Here is a 14,175-nt window from a genome sequence, read left to right on the forward strand (position 1 = left end):
TTTCATCCATAGCTTTCTCCCAACATGCATTTCCAATAGCCTCAACAAAACATGTGGGTTGTAAGATTCCTCCCTCCAGCTTTAAAGGTGTAAAGGTGTAAAAACCTCACCTTCTATTCTTGTAATTATTCCCCTCTCTGAAATAGAAGAAAGATCTTGTTTTACCCTGTTTTGGCCTAGAGAGAGAGAGAGAGAGAGAAAGTCTAAAGAGAGATCATCCTAAATTAAGATATCTTTGGATATAAAAATCCTCCTAATGTTTAAAATAGATTCCCTTGAAACAAAAATTCAAAACTTTCCAATGTGCATTTGGAATTAATTGAAAATGTGTATAAAGGACCTTAGCCTAAGGGTCTACATTTTCAGAATTTTTTGGATTATGGTCCAATTAAGGTTCCAATGGGCCAATTGGATTAATCCAAGTGTTGGGATGAGATAAATCCAAAGAATAAAAAAAAATACCCAAAAATGAGTAAATACTCACATAAGATGAAGAGTTGACTGAGTACAAGGTTTATTAGTTAAAAAATATGAGATATTACTAAATAAATAAGATATTTTGGAATAATGATGCATTTTTGACACCTTGGTGTAGGAGAGGGGGACTCTTGAAGTAGGCGCCTAATTCACACATGTGGATGAGTTTTTAATTCAAAAAAAATATGATATTTTTATCTCTCCTCTCCCCTGGATCAAACCAAATCAAAAAGGGAGCCAAACTGGTCCAAATCTTGTCCAAATTGAGTCAAACTGAACTTGGAAAATTCTAGAACCCAGTTGGACTTGGTTAGTGGCCTCCCTCACCTATAAATAGATCCTTAGCCTTTTGTAAAAAAATATGTGAGCTATACCATGCCAGTATTATATTAAAATAATGATATTTTCTATTATCCCTTAAAAATCCTCTACTTTTGGAGAGATTGGAGCTTTTCTCTCTCTTTAACAATCCTTGAAGCTTTCTTCTCAACATACTAAACCAATTGATTGGTTGTGGGATTTATTCTAAGATAAAGAAACAAGCCAAACCTAAAGGTAAGAAGAATTTCATGGTTTTTGATTATATTCTCAATGATTTCACTTCTCAACCCCTCTCAAGCTTGAGAAGTTTTAAATTAATTGTTTTCAATGCAAATCAAGCTTTCTATAAGAATTCTAATGATTGATCACAAAAAAGTTAATCTTTATGCTTAATTAGGATGCTTTTCATGTATATCTCTCTCTCCCAAAAGAATAGTCATTCCTATGACTAATTCTTTAGCAAATGAATGCTTCCCATTGATAAATTCTTAATTCAAAATCAATCTCTAAGCTTGTTAAGCTTGAGGTTAAGAAAATAGCTTTTTATGCTTTTATATTAATACAATTATGGTAAATTTATGATTTAATTCCATAATTTGGATTTAAGATTAAGGATAGTTGTTCTATCATAATTGTATTACAAAGTCTTATTCTTTCTAGAAATATTAAAAATTATCAATAATAACAGCAGCGAAGCTATGGCAAAATTTTTAGAAATTAATACATAGCTCATTTTTATGCATAATGTGAAAAGAGGACTTCCTACCATATTCTAGAATTGAATATCCTATGCTAAAAGAATGATTTTCATCATACTCATGGGAAACTAATTTTTAGTGTTTATGCATAAAAAAGTAATTAAGAAAAGAGGTAATTTTGGTAATTTTATTTTTATGCAAAAGAGGAATTCCCATGACATTTGGAATTCAATCATTTAAATGGTAAAAGTGAAATTCTTGGCATAATTGAAATAATGGATATTTTTATTAAAGAAAAGAGGAATTTTAGATAAATTTATTTTATGATAAAAGAGGAATTCCCATGACATTTGGAATTCAATCATTTAAATGGTAAAAGTGGAATTCTTGGCATATTTGAAATAATGGATATTTTTATTGAAGAAAATAGGAATTTTATGAAAATTTTATTTTATGATAAAAGAGGAATTCCCATGACATTTGGAATTCAATCATTTAAATGGTAAAAGTGAAATTCTTGGCATGTTTGAAATAATTGATATTTTTATTAAAGAAAAGAGGAATTTTAGATAAATTTATTTTATGATAAAAGAGGAATTTCCATGACATTTGGAATTCAATCATTTAAATGGTAAAAGAGGAATTCCCATGATATTTGAGATCCAAGAAATTAAATGGAAAAAAGAGGAATTTTTAGCATAATTCAAATTATGAGTATTTATTAAAAGTGGAATTTTGAGCATTATTGGGAAATATGGATAGAATTGATTTTTGTAAATCCCATGAATCTTTTACTCAAAAGAAGAATATTGAATATATTTCACTTGAGAAATTTGAGAAAGAATATGAAAATATGCATCGAGAAAAAGTACCTTTAACTAGGCCAAGCAATTGGCAGAAATTTAGAAAAAGTCCCATCGGTATCGAAAGTAGAAAATGTTACTAAATGTAAATACGATGCGAATAAGATGAGAATACGATGTGATAAGATATGAATGCAATGTGATAGGATGTGAGTGGATGTGATAAGATGTGAATGTGATGTAAATGGATATGGATGGGATGAGATGTGGACGTGATGTAATGTGGATAGGATGTATGTGATGTGATGTGGATCTAATGAATGAGATGGATGTGAATGGATGCGATGAAATGTGAATGGATGACGTGATGTGATGTGAATCGAGATAGATGTGAATGAATGAGATGTGATGTGATGTGAATCGGGATAGATATGAATGAATGAGATGTGATGTGATGTGAATTGGGATAGATATGAATGGATGAGATGTGATGTGAATCGAGATAGATATGAATGGATGCAATGTGATGTGAATGGATGTGATGTGATGTGAATCGGGATAGATGTGAATGGATGAGATGTGATGTGAATGGATGTGATGTGATGTGATATGGACAGTGATGAATGGATGAGATGTGATGAGATATGATGTGATGTGATATGGACAGTGAATGTGATGAGATGTAATATGATGTGATTGGATGAGAATGGATGATAGACGATGGGAATACATATGATTGGATGTGGATTAAGAAATGTGAATTGATGTAGAAGAATGTGGAATAACGAGAAACGATGTGGAACAATGTGGAAAGATGAGAGTTTGTTAGCAACTGTATTTATGACCTGTTTTTAAATGACCGTTTTATGTCAAGAATGCTAAGGAAGCATTTTGACCATCTTGTGAATGAGGTCATGGAGGCCTAATTGATAAAGTTGCAACAGTTGACGGAGAGTCAACAGAGGACGTCTCGCGTAGCAAGGAGGTCTTGACTAACCTTGGTTCGATTTAAATGGTGAGCTTCTGGTACGGTGGATGAGGGAGAGTCCACAGAGGACATCTCACGTAGCAAGGTCAACCGAGGTCTTGACCAACCTTGGTTCGATTTAAATGGTGAGCTTCCGGTACAATGGATGAGGGACCAAGGAAACCGCCTATGAGTGAAGCGCTAGGTGACTTGTGAAGGATCCTAGAGGGTGCTGACCATATAGTGCTCGGGCTCTGGGTCGCCGAAGATACCCACACATGCGTCGAGGAAGAAAATGGAACAAGAAGTTAGAGTTGTTTTATAAACTCGGGCATGGATCTGGTTGATTGTCCTTGCTGGTCCTCAACGGATGAGTCCATGGCTCGTTTATATGGATCTGTTGGTTAATCTTGCTAATCTTCAACAGGGAGTCTATCTGGATTTTTTTAAGTGAATATATTTTCGGGTACTATGAGCTAAGAACTATTGAAAAGGCCCCTGAGTGAACAGGTGGTGAGCGTTCTTGCCAATGATGCCATAGGTACACCGATGAAAGAATGATTGGAAATTAGAATTCAACCTGAATATTTTTTAGGATTATGATCAATGATACTATGGTTTTATTAAAATATTGTTTTAAAGACAGCTGAATCTATGAAACATGAAATTTCATAATGGGTGTGTAAGTGGAGGATTATGATCAATGATACTATGGTTTCATTAAAAGATGAAAAGATGCAGGGGGGAAGAGAGCTTGAGCTCTTGCAAGCACACACACACACTCACAAAACCCTAATAGAGAACACACAAGGTGAGAGGCTGGAAATCTTCTTCTTCTCTACTCAACACTCAACTCTCCATATACAAGATAAGAGTACACATAATATGAAAGGTACTCAACCAATACATACACGGGTTCTCTATAGTGTGAACCCGACTAAATGAGCTGGCGCTATAACTATGCCAGTCTCTAGAATGGCTGTCACACAGCCTGTCATCCCACTGGCCGCATATCACCCAAGATCTCACCAACCATGCCAGTGGTGTAAGTGTGGGGCCTATCCCCCAGGCGGGTCATCAGTGGGGCCACCGCCTCACTGGACGAGCTCGATATCTCAACACTCCCCCTCGAGCTCAACTCCATCTCATGTACACCAAGCGAAGCTCTGAATCTGCGGAGCTTCTCTGTACCCAATGCTTTGGTGAAGATGTCAGATACCTGATCCTCTGTGCTGACATAAACAAGGTCAAGCTCTCCTGCCAAGACCTTCTCTCTGACGAAGTGGTAGTGGACCTCTATGTGCTTCGTACGAGCATGAAAGACTGGATTCCTGGCCAACTGTATACTGCTAATGTTGTCACAGAAAATGACAACTTGTCTATCCACTGATAGAACCAAATCTGCAAGTAGCTTTCTCAACCAAGCTACCTCACATGCTGCCATAGCAGCTCCTCTGTACTCGGCCTCTGTACTCGATAGAGCAACTGTAGGCTGCTTCTTGCTACTCCAAGTCATAGCAGCACTCCCCAAAGAAAACATGAATCCACTGGTAGATCTTCTATCTGAGATACTACCAGCCCAATCAGCATCTGTGTACCCATGTACACATATCTCTGTCCCAGTCTCATAGAATAGTCCACAATGTAAAGTAGACCTCACATACCTCAGTATGCGTCTCACTGCATCTAAATGCGATTTTCGTGGAACCTGCATAAACTGACTCACCAACCCAACTGCATAGCTCAAATCTGGTCTGGTGATCGTCATGTAGATCAAACTTCCTACTATGCTCCTGTACATAGTAGGATCCTCCAAGATCTCTCTTGAATCTGCACTCAACTTGCCATTCTGATCCAATGGCACAGAAATAGGCTTACAGCCTGTCATACCATACTTGGACAACATGTCCAAGCCATACTGTCTCTGCAGTAATCCAATACCATGTGGTGACCTAATCACCTCAATGCCCAAGAAATATCTGAGCTTCCCCAGATCCTTCATCTCGAACTTCTGTCTAAGCAAGATCTTTACATCAAAGATCTGTTGTTGTTGTTGATTCTCGGACTGTTGTTGTTGCTGCTGCTGCTAACCATAATTCTGATTACCTGTTCGGCCACCTCCTTGACCGCGTCCATGGCCTCCTCTACCTCGTCCTCTTCCTGAACTCGTGTAGAAGGCCTGTTGCTCTGAACTGTTTTTGCTTTGTGAAGACTGTTGGTCTTCACCCAAGCTCTTCTCTTCAATAATCAGCATAGACACCAAATCTGTAAAGTTGGGAATGTTTTCCCGAGTCTGAATAGACGTCTTGAATGCCTTGTATTGTGGCTCGAGACCACGTAGACAGACTTCCACCTTGTCATCATCATCTACTGACACACCAATAGATGCAAGGGATTCCACAATACCCTTTATCTTCAGCACATAGTCATTCACAGACATGCTCTTTTTCTCCACAGTATGAAGTTCATTCTTCAACTGTATCTTACGTGCCTTGGTATTTGTTTCATAGAGCTTTACCAAGGTGTCCCACGCCTCCTTGGGGGACTTGGCATCCTGAATGTGCCCAATCATGGTGTCCTGTATACTAATGGATAGCCAATACATAACCTTCCTCGCTCCTTGGTTCCAGTCTTTAAACTCTTTCACATCTGCAATAGTCGGATTTATACCCGGTATCTCCGGTGCCTCTTTATGCTCACCTTCTATGTAGTCCCAATAGCCTTTTCCCATCAGGAAATTCGTCAACCTGAACCTCCAAGCATGGAAGTTATTCTTATCCAGCTTCAGCGACAATCTGTGTTATGCCATCATTAGACATCTTGCCAAACACAATTTTACCAGAAACTGCACTCTAGTTTTTTTTTTGCACAAATGCTGTATTTTCTGGCGGTACTGTAGTACTCTCAAATGTCACAACCAGTGACTTCAATGTGCATACATACACCCAATGGCAACTGTAGACCTCTTTGCAGCACCCACAGTGTCTGCACAGTCAATTTGTCTTCCTGCAGTTCTTAAAACAGAGTTCTGCAGAGAATCGATGACTTACCCACAGTGCTCGAAATCGCCTACTTTTTGAAAAACGAAGGTCCAGACGCGCCCGAAACGCGTTTTCAGCCCGAAAATTCAGTCCGATAGGATAGTCCGATAGGACTGTATAGTTTCCCTATAGCTTTACTCCCGCAAAGAAAGCTCCTCAATCAGAGACCGTTTGTCGGTGCCTCCCATAGAGCTCCCGACAAGGGTGTAGTCACCAACACAATAGGAAAGAGTAGTTGAAGCTCTTACCCTCGTACCGCTTCCTATGGTTCTCTTGCTTGCAGCTCAGCCCTTAGCACGAACCTGGCTCTGATACCATGAAAAGATGCAGGGGGGAAGAGAGCTTGAGCTCTTGCATGCACACACACACACTCACAAAACCCTAATAGAGAACACACAAGGTGAGAGGCTGGAAATCTTCTTCTTCTCTACTCAACACTCAACTCTCCATATACAAGATAAGAGTACTCAACCAATATATACACGGGTTCTCTATAGTGTGAACCCGACTAAATGAGCTGGCGCTATAACTATGCCAGTCTCTAGAATGGCTGTCACACAGCCTGTCATCCCACTGGCCGCATATCACCCAAGATCTCACCAACCATGCCAGTGGTGTAAGTGTGGGGCCTATCCCCCAGGCGGGTCATCAGTGGCCACCGCCTCATTGGACGAGCTCGATATCTCAACAAAAGATTGTTTTAAAGACAGTTGAATCTATGAAACATGAAATTTCATATTGGGTGTGTAAGTGGTGTGACTATCTTGAAGTTTGCTTGAAGGGCCGGCTAGGGTGCCTGCAAAACATAACCAAATTCCTAAATGGATCCTATCACTACAGTGGTTGGGCGGTTGGCTAACCCATGGAACTGGATGGGGTTAGGCTGGACTAATGGATCCCTAAAATGAGACTCAATTCTGTTATGGTACGATAGATGAAGTAAATCACAGATAGTCCTTATTCTATGGGTTGTGCCTCTTGATGAGGAAAAAAATGTTGGTCTCTATGATCCAAGTGCAAGTCTCTTCCTTGATCTGATGATGTGATTTACGGGTTCAGTCAGATCAGTTTGGTTAGTTAAGGCTCTTGACTACATTAGAATAAAAATATCCTAGAGGAATCGCCCGTGCTGCTTTCTGGGCAAGGGAAGTATTTCCGGGTTTAGTTTTGAGAGAACCGAGGGATTAGTCTCTTGTCCGGATATCCGTGTGGTGAGGCCCCGAGTGAGAGGCTTTGCCCTGCGCAAGAAGTGCTACTTCCGCTGCTAGCACACCCGATTTCATTGCGCCGAGGGGGCATGGATCTTTCAGCTGGTATCAGAGCGAATTGGCTAAAGTGGATCAACTGAGAAGTAAGAAATGTCAAAGATTTATGAAGCACTAGTAAAAGATTGTAATTGTGTGATGAAATTCATACAAATTGATACTCAAAATAAAAATTCATAAATTGGTAATTGGGTCTTCAGATGAAAGTACCACAATTGTATGGAATCCTTGACTTGCTTGAGGCCTAGATATGATGGTATTTACCTTATAACTCCAAGGAATGTGACTACTCGTATATACTGTGGGTATATCTATAGCTCTTTACTGACAATATATATACGAGTAAGTCTAAGACCTTGAAATTATAAGCAAAAATGCTATCCAGATGATGAATTCTAATGCTGGTTGATATGATTTTAGAATTTTGGTTGAGAATTGATGAGTTGATTTGGATTCTGATTGAAAGATAATGATTCCTAAATTCTAGTTGAAAGAAGATAAGTTTAACAAAGCCATAATGAGGATGAATTCCACGAATCCCACAGTGATGATGATAGTAACTGGAATGACGATGTGACTTCAGTAAATCACTATGAGATTAGTGGATTGTGCTGACAGATTGTTGCTATTTGACCTTGACCCAGTGACTCTAATTAAAGGGATGACAAGTTGAGAACCTGCATAACTGAAATTCTCGTGAGGAATGTTCAGATGGAATTTTCGATCTGATGGACCATTACTGTGTTAAGAATATGAATGAATTATCCTCTGATAATGAGTTCTGTATGTTCTTCTTGTAGAAGGGATCTTTATCCCATGATTCTGTGGGTGGCTGACCAATCTAAAGAACCCTAGAATCAGTTAAATCTAAAGTCGGATTTGAATTGTAAATAAAGGGACTTAACACATTTCCAACAGCCTCAACAAAACATGTGGGTTCTACAACCCACACAACTTTTGCCATATAAGCATACTGATGTGCCACATAACCAGCATAAGTCAACAACTGCACAGGGTTTTTGACTCTTCCAGATCTTTGTAACTTTGCATTCATGGCTTCCATAGCCTTCTTCACACCAGGTGTCCTCATTGTTGGAATCCCAAGCTCCTCACATCAAGGCTCATCTCCGAGCCACTAGACTCTCCATCAACAAGGCTCATCTTTGAGCCACTAGACTCTCCATCAACAAGAGAATGCCTTGCAGAAATATCAGGCATACCAAGGGGCTCAACCACTTTCTCTTTGCTTTTATGTGATGTACCAACTACATATCCAGGACTGGTATTATGACGAAACCTTCCACTTCATGGTCTATCAACAGAACTACTGGATAAGGACTCTTATGGTCCACTCAATGACTATGATTGCTGACTTGCATTCTGTGCAACCACATTTCCACTTACATCAACCTCAACAACATCTTTTTTAGTAGCATACCAGCTACTCATCTCATCAAATACAGCATCCTTGCTTACCCTCAATTCACGTGTAGCAAGATTATAGCATCTATATCCCTTTTCCTCAAGGGAATACCCAATAAACACACATTTTCCTGCCTTTGGATCTAGCTTGGTACTCAACTCATCTAGCACATGCACATATGCAATACATCCAAAAACTTTCAAGTGAGACAAATCAGGTTTCCTGCCAGTAAACTTGTCCTTTGGTGTTACATCATGTATGGCTGCAGTAAGGAGTCATGTTCATGATATAAACTACTGTAGACATAGCCTCAGGCCAATAGCTATGCGGAATATTCTTCTCTGCCATTAATGCCCATGCTATCTCTACAATATGCCTATTTTTTCGCTCAACAACTCCATTTTGTTGTGCGGAGTGTATCTACATATAAATTATCTCTGAATGCCATTCTTTAGCAAGAATTCAGAGAACTAATTTTAGAAGTATTATCCCCCTCCATCTTATGTAGAAGGCCTACTGCTTTGAACTGTTTTTGTTTTGTGAAGATTGTTGATCTTCACCCAAATTCTTCTCTTCAATGATCAGCATTGACACCAAATCTGTGAAGTTGGGAATGTTCTCCCGAGTTTGAATAGACGTCTTGAACGTCTTGTATTGTGGCCCGAGACCACATAGACACACTTCCATCTTATCATCATCATCAATAGAAACACCAATTGATGTAAGGGATTCCACAATGCCCTTAATCTTCAAGGCATAATCATTCACAGACATGTTTTTCTTCTCCACAGTATGAAGCTCATTCTTCAACTGAATCTTTCATGCCTTGGTGTTAGTTTCATACAGCTTCACCAAGGTATCCCATGTCTCCTTAGGTGACTTGGCATCTTGTATATGCCTAATCATAGTGTCCTCCATGCTGATAAAAAGCCAATACATGACTTTTCTTGCTCCTTGATTCCAATCCTTGAATTCTTTTACATCTGCAGGCAGTTGAATTAATCTCCAATGTCTCTAGTGCCTCCTCATGTTCACCTTCAATGTAGTCCCAGTAACATTTTTCCATCAGAAAATTTGTCAATATAAACCTCCAAGCATGGAAGTTATTCTTGTCAAGCTTCTCTGCAACAATCTGGTTTATTCCATCATTTGAGATCTTGTCTGCACACAAATTTACCAAAAAAAATAGCACTCTTATTTGACCTGCACTCACACAAATTTACCAAAAAACAGCACTCTTATTTGACCTGCACAAAGTGTTGTATTCTCTACAGGTGGTACTATACTGCACCCAAACTGTCAAAACTAGTGACCTCAATTTGCATACATATAGCCAATTGCAACTTTGAGACCTCTTTGCAGTATACACAGTGTTTGCACAACCAATCTCCCTTCTTGCAGTTCCAAAAATAGAGTTTTGTAGATAATCGAAACTTACCCGCACAGTGCCTGTGAGAATGCTTGTGAATGAAAAACGGAGGTCTAGCACCCGAAAATGTTTTTTCAGCCCAAAAAATACATTCAAGAGACAATATAGTTTCCCTCTCTGCTCCCATGAAGAAATCTCCTCAATCGGAGTTTATTTGCCGGTGCCTCTCGAAGAGCTCCCGACGATAAGGGTGTAGTAGCCAACACAAAGGGGGAAGAGTAGATGAAGCTCTTACCCTCGTACCGCTTCCTGTGCTTCTCTTTCTTGCTGCTCAGCCCCCTTAGAATGAACCAAGCTCTAATACCATGAAAAGATGTAGGGGAGAAGAGAGCTTGAGCTCTTACAAGCACACACACATACTCACATAAACCCTAGAAGAGAACAAACAAGGTGAGAAGCTAAAAATTCTTCTTCTTCTTCACACATCAAAAGTGGTCTACTAAGAAGAAAAAGTGACTAACACACATGATAGAGTATATACAAGCGGTCCATAATGTGAACATGCTAAGTGGGTGGGTAGGTGTGGACTAGTCGGTGTAGCCCAGCTGTGGAATCTCTAGCGAAAATATGTCGGTGCTAGCTACCAAACCTGCCAGTGATATAAATGTCGAACAGTCATGTAGGCACCTCATGAGTGTTAGCTCATGTTGAGCTTGACATATCAACATAAAACACCCAAACACTTTCAAGTGACACATTTAGTTTTATGCCTATAAACGTCTGTTCAGGTTTCATACCATTAACAAATGCATGAAATATAAAGGAGCTTGTTTTGACTGCACCTTAGCTATTGATGATGTTGGTCTTTGAGTGTGCTAGTGGGGATTCTATTCATAATGTTGTTAGTATATGTTCAATGCCCGCCTCTTAGCATGTATCTCACATTAATGTATGGTGCACATTTGTACGACCCCCATTATGAGGACAAGCCATTGGTGCACATATCTTTAGTGTTCAAGGCCATTGTTAGTATATGTTCAATGCCCGCCTCTTAGCATGTATCTCACATTGATGTATGGTGCACATTTGTATGACCCCCATTATGAGGACAAGCCATTGGTGCACATATCTTTAGTGGGAACCCCAACTTAGATGCTAGAAGGGGTTAGAATATTACCTCAGATAGTAATTTCATCATTAGTGGGTAGTGGCTAGTTGGGGCACAGTATAAATGTGTGGGCAGTGAGTCGCGTCAATGCAGTGTATCCGTCCACATCTTAGATGCGTCCACCGCACTATTTGTAGCACTATAGTTGGAATGTGGACATAATCGGTACAAGCTAAGGCATCCAATGCTTGTGAGTATATATTCCCTATACTCTCAATACACCCTCCATCTAGAGTCTATCTAGATCACCATCTAAGCTCTAGACTAGAGCGCACGGGTGGACAACACCATCATATTGTACCTATCTCTTGTTTGGTATAATCTGAATCTTAAAATACTGTCCATTGTCTCTATTGCATTGTCTAGTGTAATTTCTCTTGTTTCATATAATCTAAACACGCTTTCCTACCAGCCTTTTATATGAATAAGATGAGTTTTTCACTTGACTGTATTGATGGCTATTGCTAAAGGTTAAAGAGAATGCAGAGGAGAGGGAGAGCTTGTGTTCCTTATAAGCAAACACACAATCATACACACACAAAAGAGAGCTAGTAATCAAAATATGGTTTTCACATAGCTTGCCATCCACTAGTGATATATCAACCATAATCTCACAACCATGCCATGTGAAAGCGATCAGCCAAGCAATTTTGCAGCACTAGTTGAGCTCGATATCTCAAGACTTTCCCTCTATTTGACTCAACATACCTTTGAGAACTTTGAGAGGTGCACCACACTTTATTGAAACAGAAACTCACACAGTGGAGAATAAGCCATTTCTCGATTTTTGGTAGACTAGTTCAAAAATGGAATATTACTTAAACCAAACCAAAAGATATAATTGAGGTTTATTTCTTTGTCTCACAAAACATGATGTGCACCCAAGATTAAATTACACTCATGTATATGACACCATTCTCATCATGTTTCTTCTACATGAGGTCTTAATCGATCTCATTCTTTGAAGCCGGTGTAAAATATACTAACAATCTAATTCCTCCCATCCTTTTATATGAATATAAGACGAGTTTTTCACTCAATTGAGTTGATGGTTTATCGCTAATGGTGGTGTTTAATAAGGAAAATTGCCTCATTTATACGACGATTTAAAGCCAAACGTGCTTTGAAAGTCAAATATCTTTTTGGTGAAAGCATTTCCATATTCAAAGAACCCATAAAGGCTAGATCCTAAATTCATGACCTGAGTGCTTTGAAAGTCAAATATCTTTTTGGTGAAAGCATTTCCATATTCAAAGAACCCATAAAGGCTAGGTCCTAAATTTATGACCTGAGTGTGCAAAGAATCATGAATCATTTGTTTTAGTCTTACGCACTAGCAAACCCAAAAAATGTTGGTCAAAGAACAAGAATGGTCAAAGGCTTCCAAATTCTAACAGTGTAAAGGCCGACCTGAATTCATCTTTTCACCCCACCAAATTTGGATCACTTGTTGCTGAAAAGCCGCTCAGCTTTCTCATAAATAGTAAGTGGGTTCCATTCATGTCACAAGCATGCTCGGAGTACCAAGGGAAGTGCATGGAGTTCTTAATTAAAACTCATGACCGGTCAGTTTTACGACTATAATCTTTTTGAAGTGTGAGTTATCCACTTGATTTAGGTAATGGCTATCACTATGGTGGTGTTAAATAAGAAATCACCTTCAAAAGTCCAATATCCCCACACAATTTTTTTGATGTTTCCATCTTCAAAGCACCCTTGAAGGCTAGGTCCTTAATTCATGATTCATCTACTCAGTTGAGTGCAAAGAATGTTGAATGAGTTATTTTAGTCTTCTACACTTGTTAACCCAGAAAACGTCTTCACATTTCACAGCTATACTGCCATCTCTAAGGCGGATCCCCGTACAAAACATCTCACTCCACCAGGATTTGACTCGACATCGTGCCTTTGAGAACTTTGAGAGGTGCACCACACTTTGTTCATACAAAAAGTTACACAGTGGGGAATAAACCATTTCTCGATTTTTGACAGACTAATTCAAAGATAGAATCCTACTCACCAAACCGAAAGATATAATCAAGGTTTATTTCTTTATCTCACAAAACACAATGTGCACTCAAGATTAACTTACACGCATGTATCTGACAACATTTTCACACAGAAACATACATAATAAAATTCCCACAAAAGAACTTTCACAGTAGAAAAAATGAACTTACCTATTCTTGAGATGGCATCTTGTTTAAACTGACACACGAATCCACCCCCCCAATTGCATGAAGAGATCGGCAAGGCTTCATGCCTCCACTAGTGCTTGCTAAAAACTTCTTTCCCATCCAATAAGAAAATAGGTCAATTTTACAACCAAAGATGCTAAAATTAGATCAGCTTTCTTTTACACAAGGTCTTAATCCATTCGATTTTTTCAACTTTCAAATACACTAACAATCTAAACATGCTTTTCTACCATCCTTTTATATGAATAGGATGAGTTTTTCACTTCATTGTGTTGATGGCTATCGCTAATAGTTAGCAAGAAAACACACACACACACATGCAAGAGAGAGCTAGTTATTTAAATATGGTTGTCACATAGAGCTTGCCATCCACTGGTGGTATATCCACCATAATCTCACCAACCATGCCCATGGTATAAGTGCAAAAGCGATCAGCCAGGCGGTT

Source organism: Cibotium barometz, chromosome 19, assembly GCF_041138505.1.
Source record: "Cibotium barometz isolate CiBa-2024 chromosome 19, ASM4113850v1, whole genome shotgun sequence".
Lineage (NCBI taxonomy): Eukaryota > Viridiplantae > Streptophyta > Polypodiopsida > Cyatheales > Cibotiaceae > Cibotium > Cibotium barometz.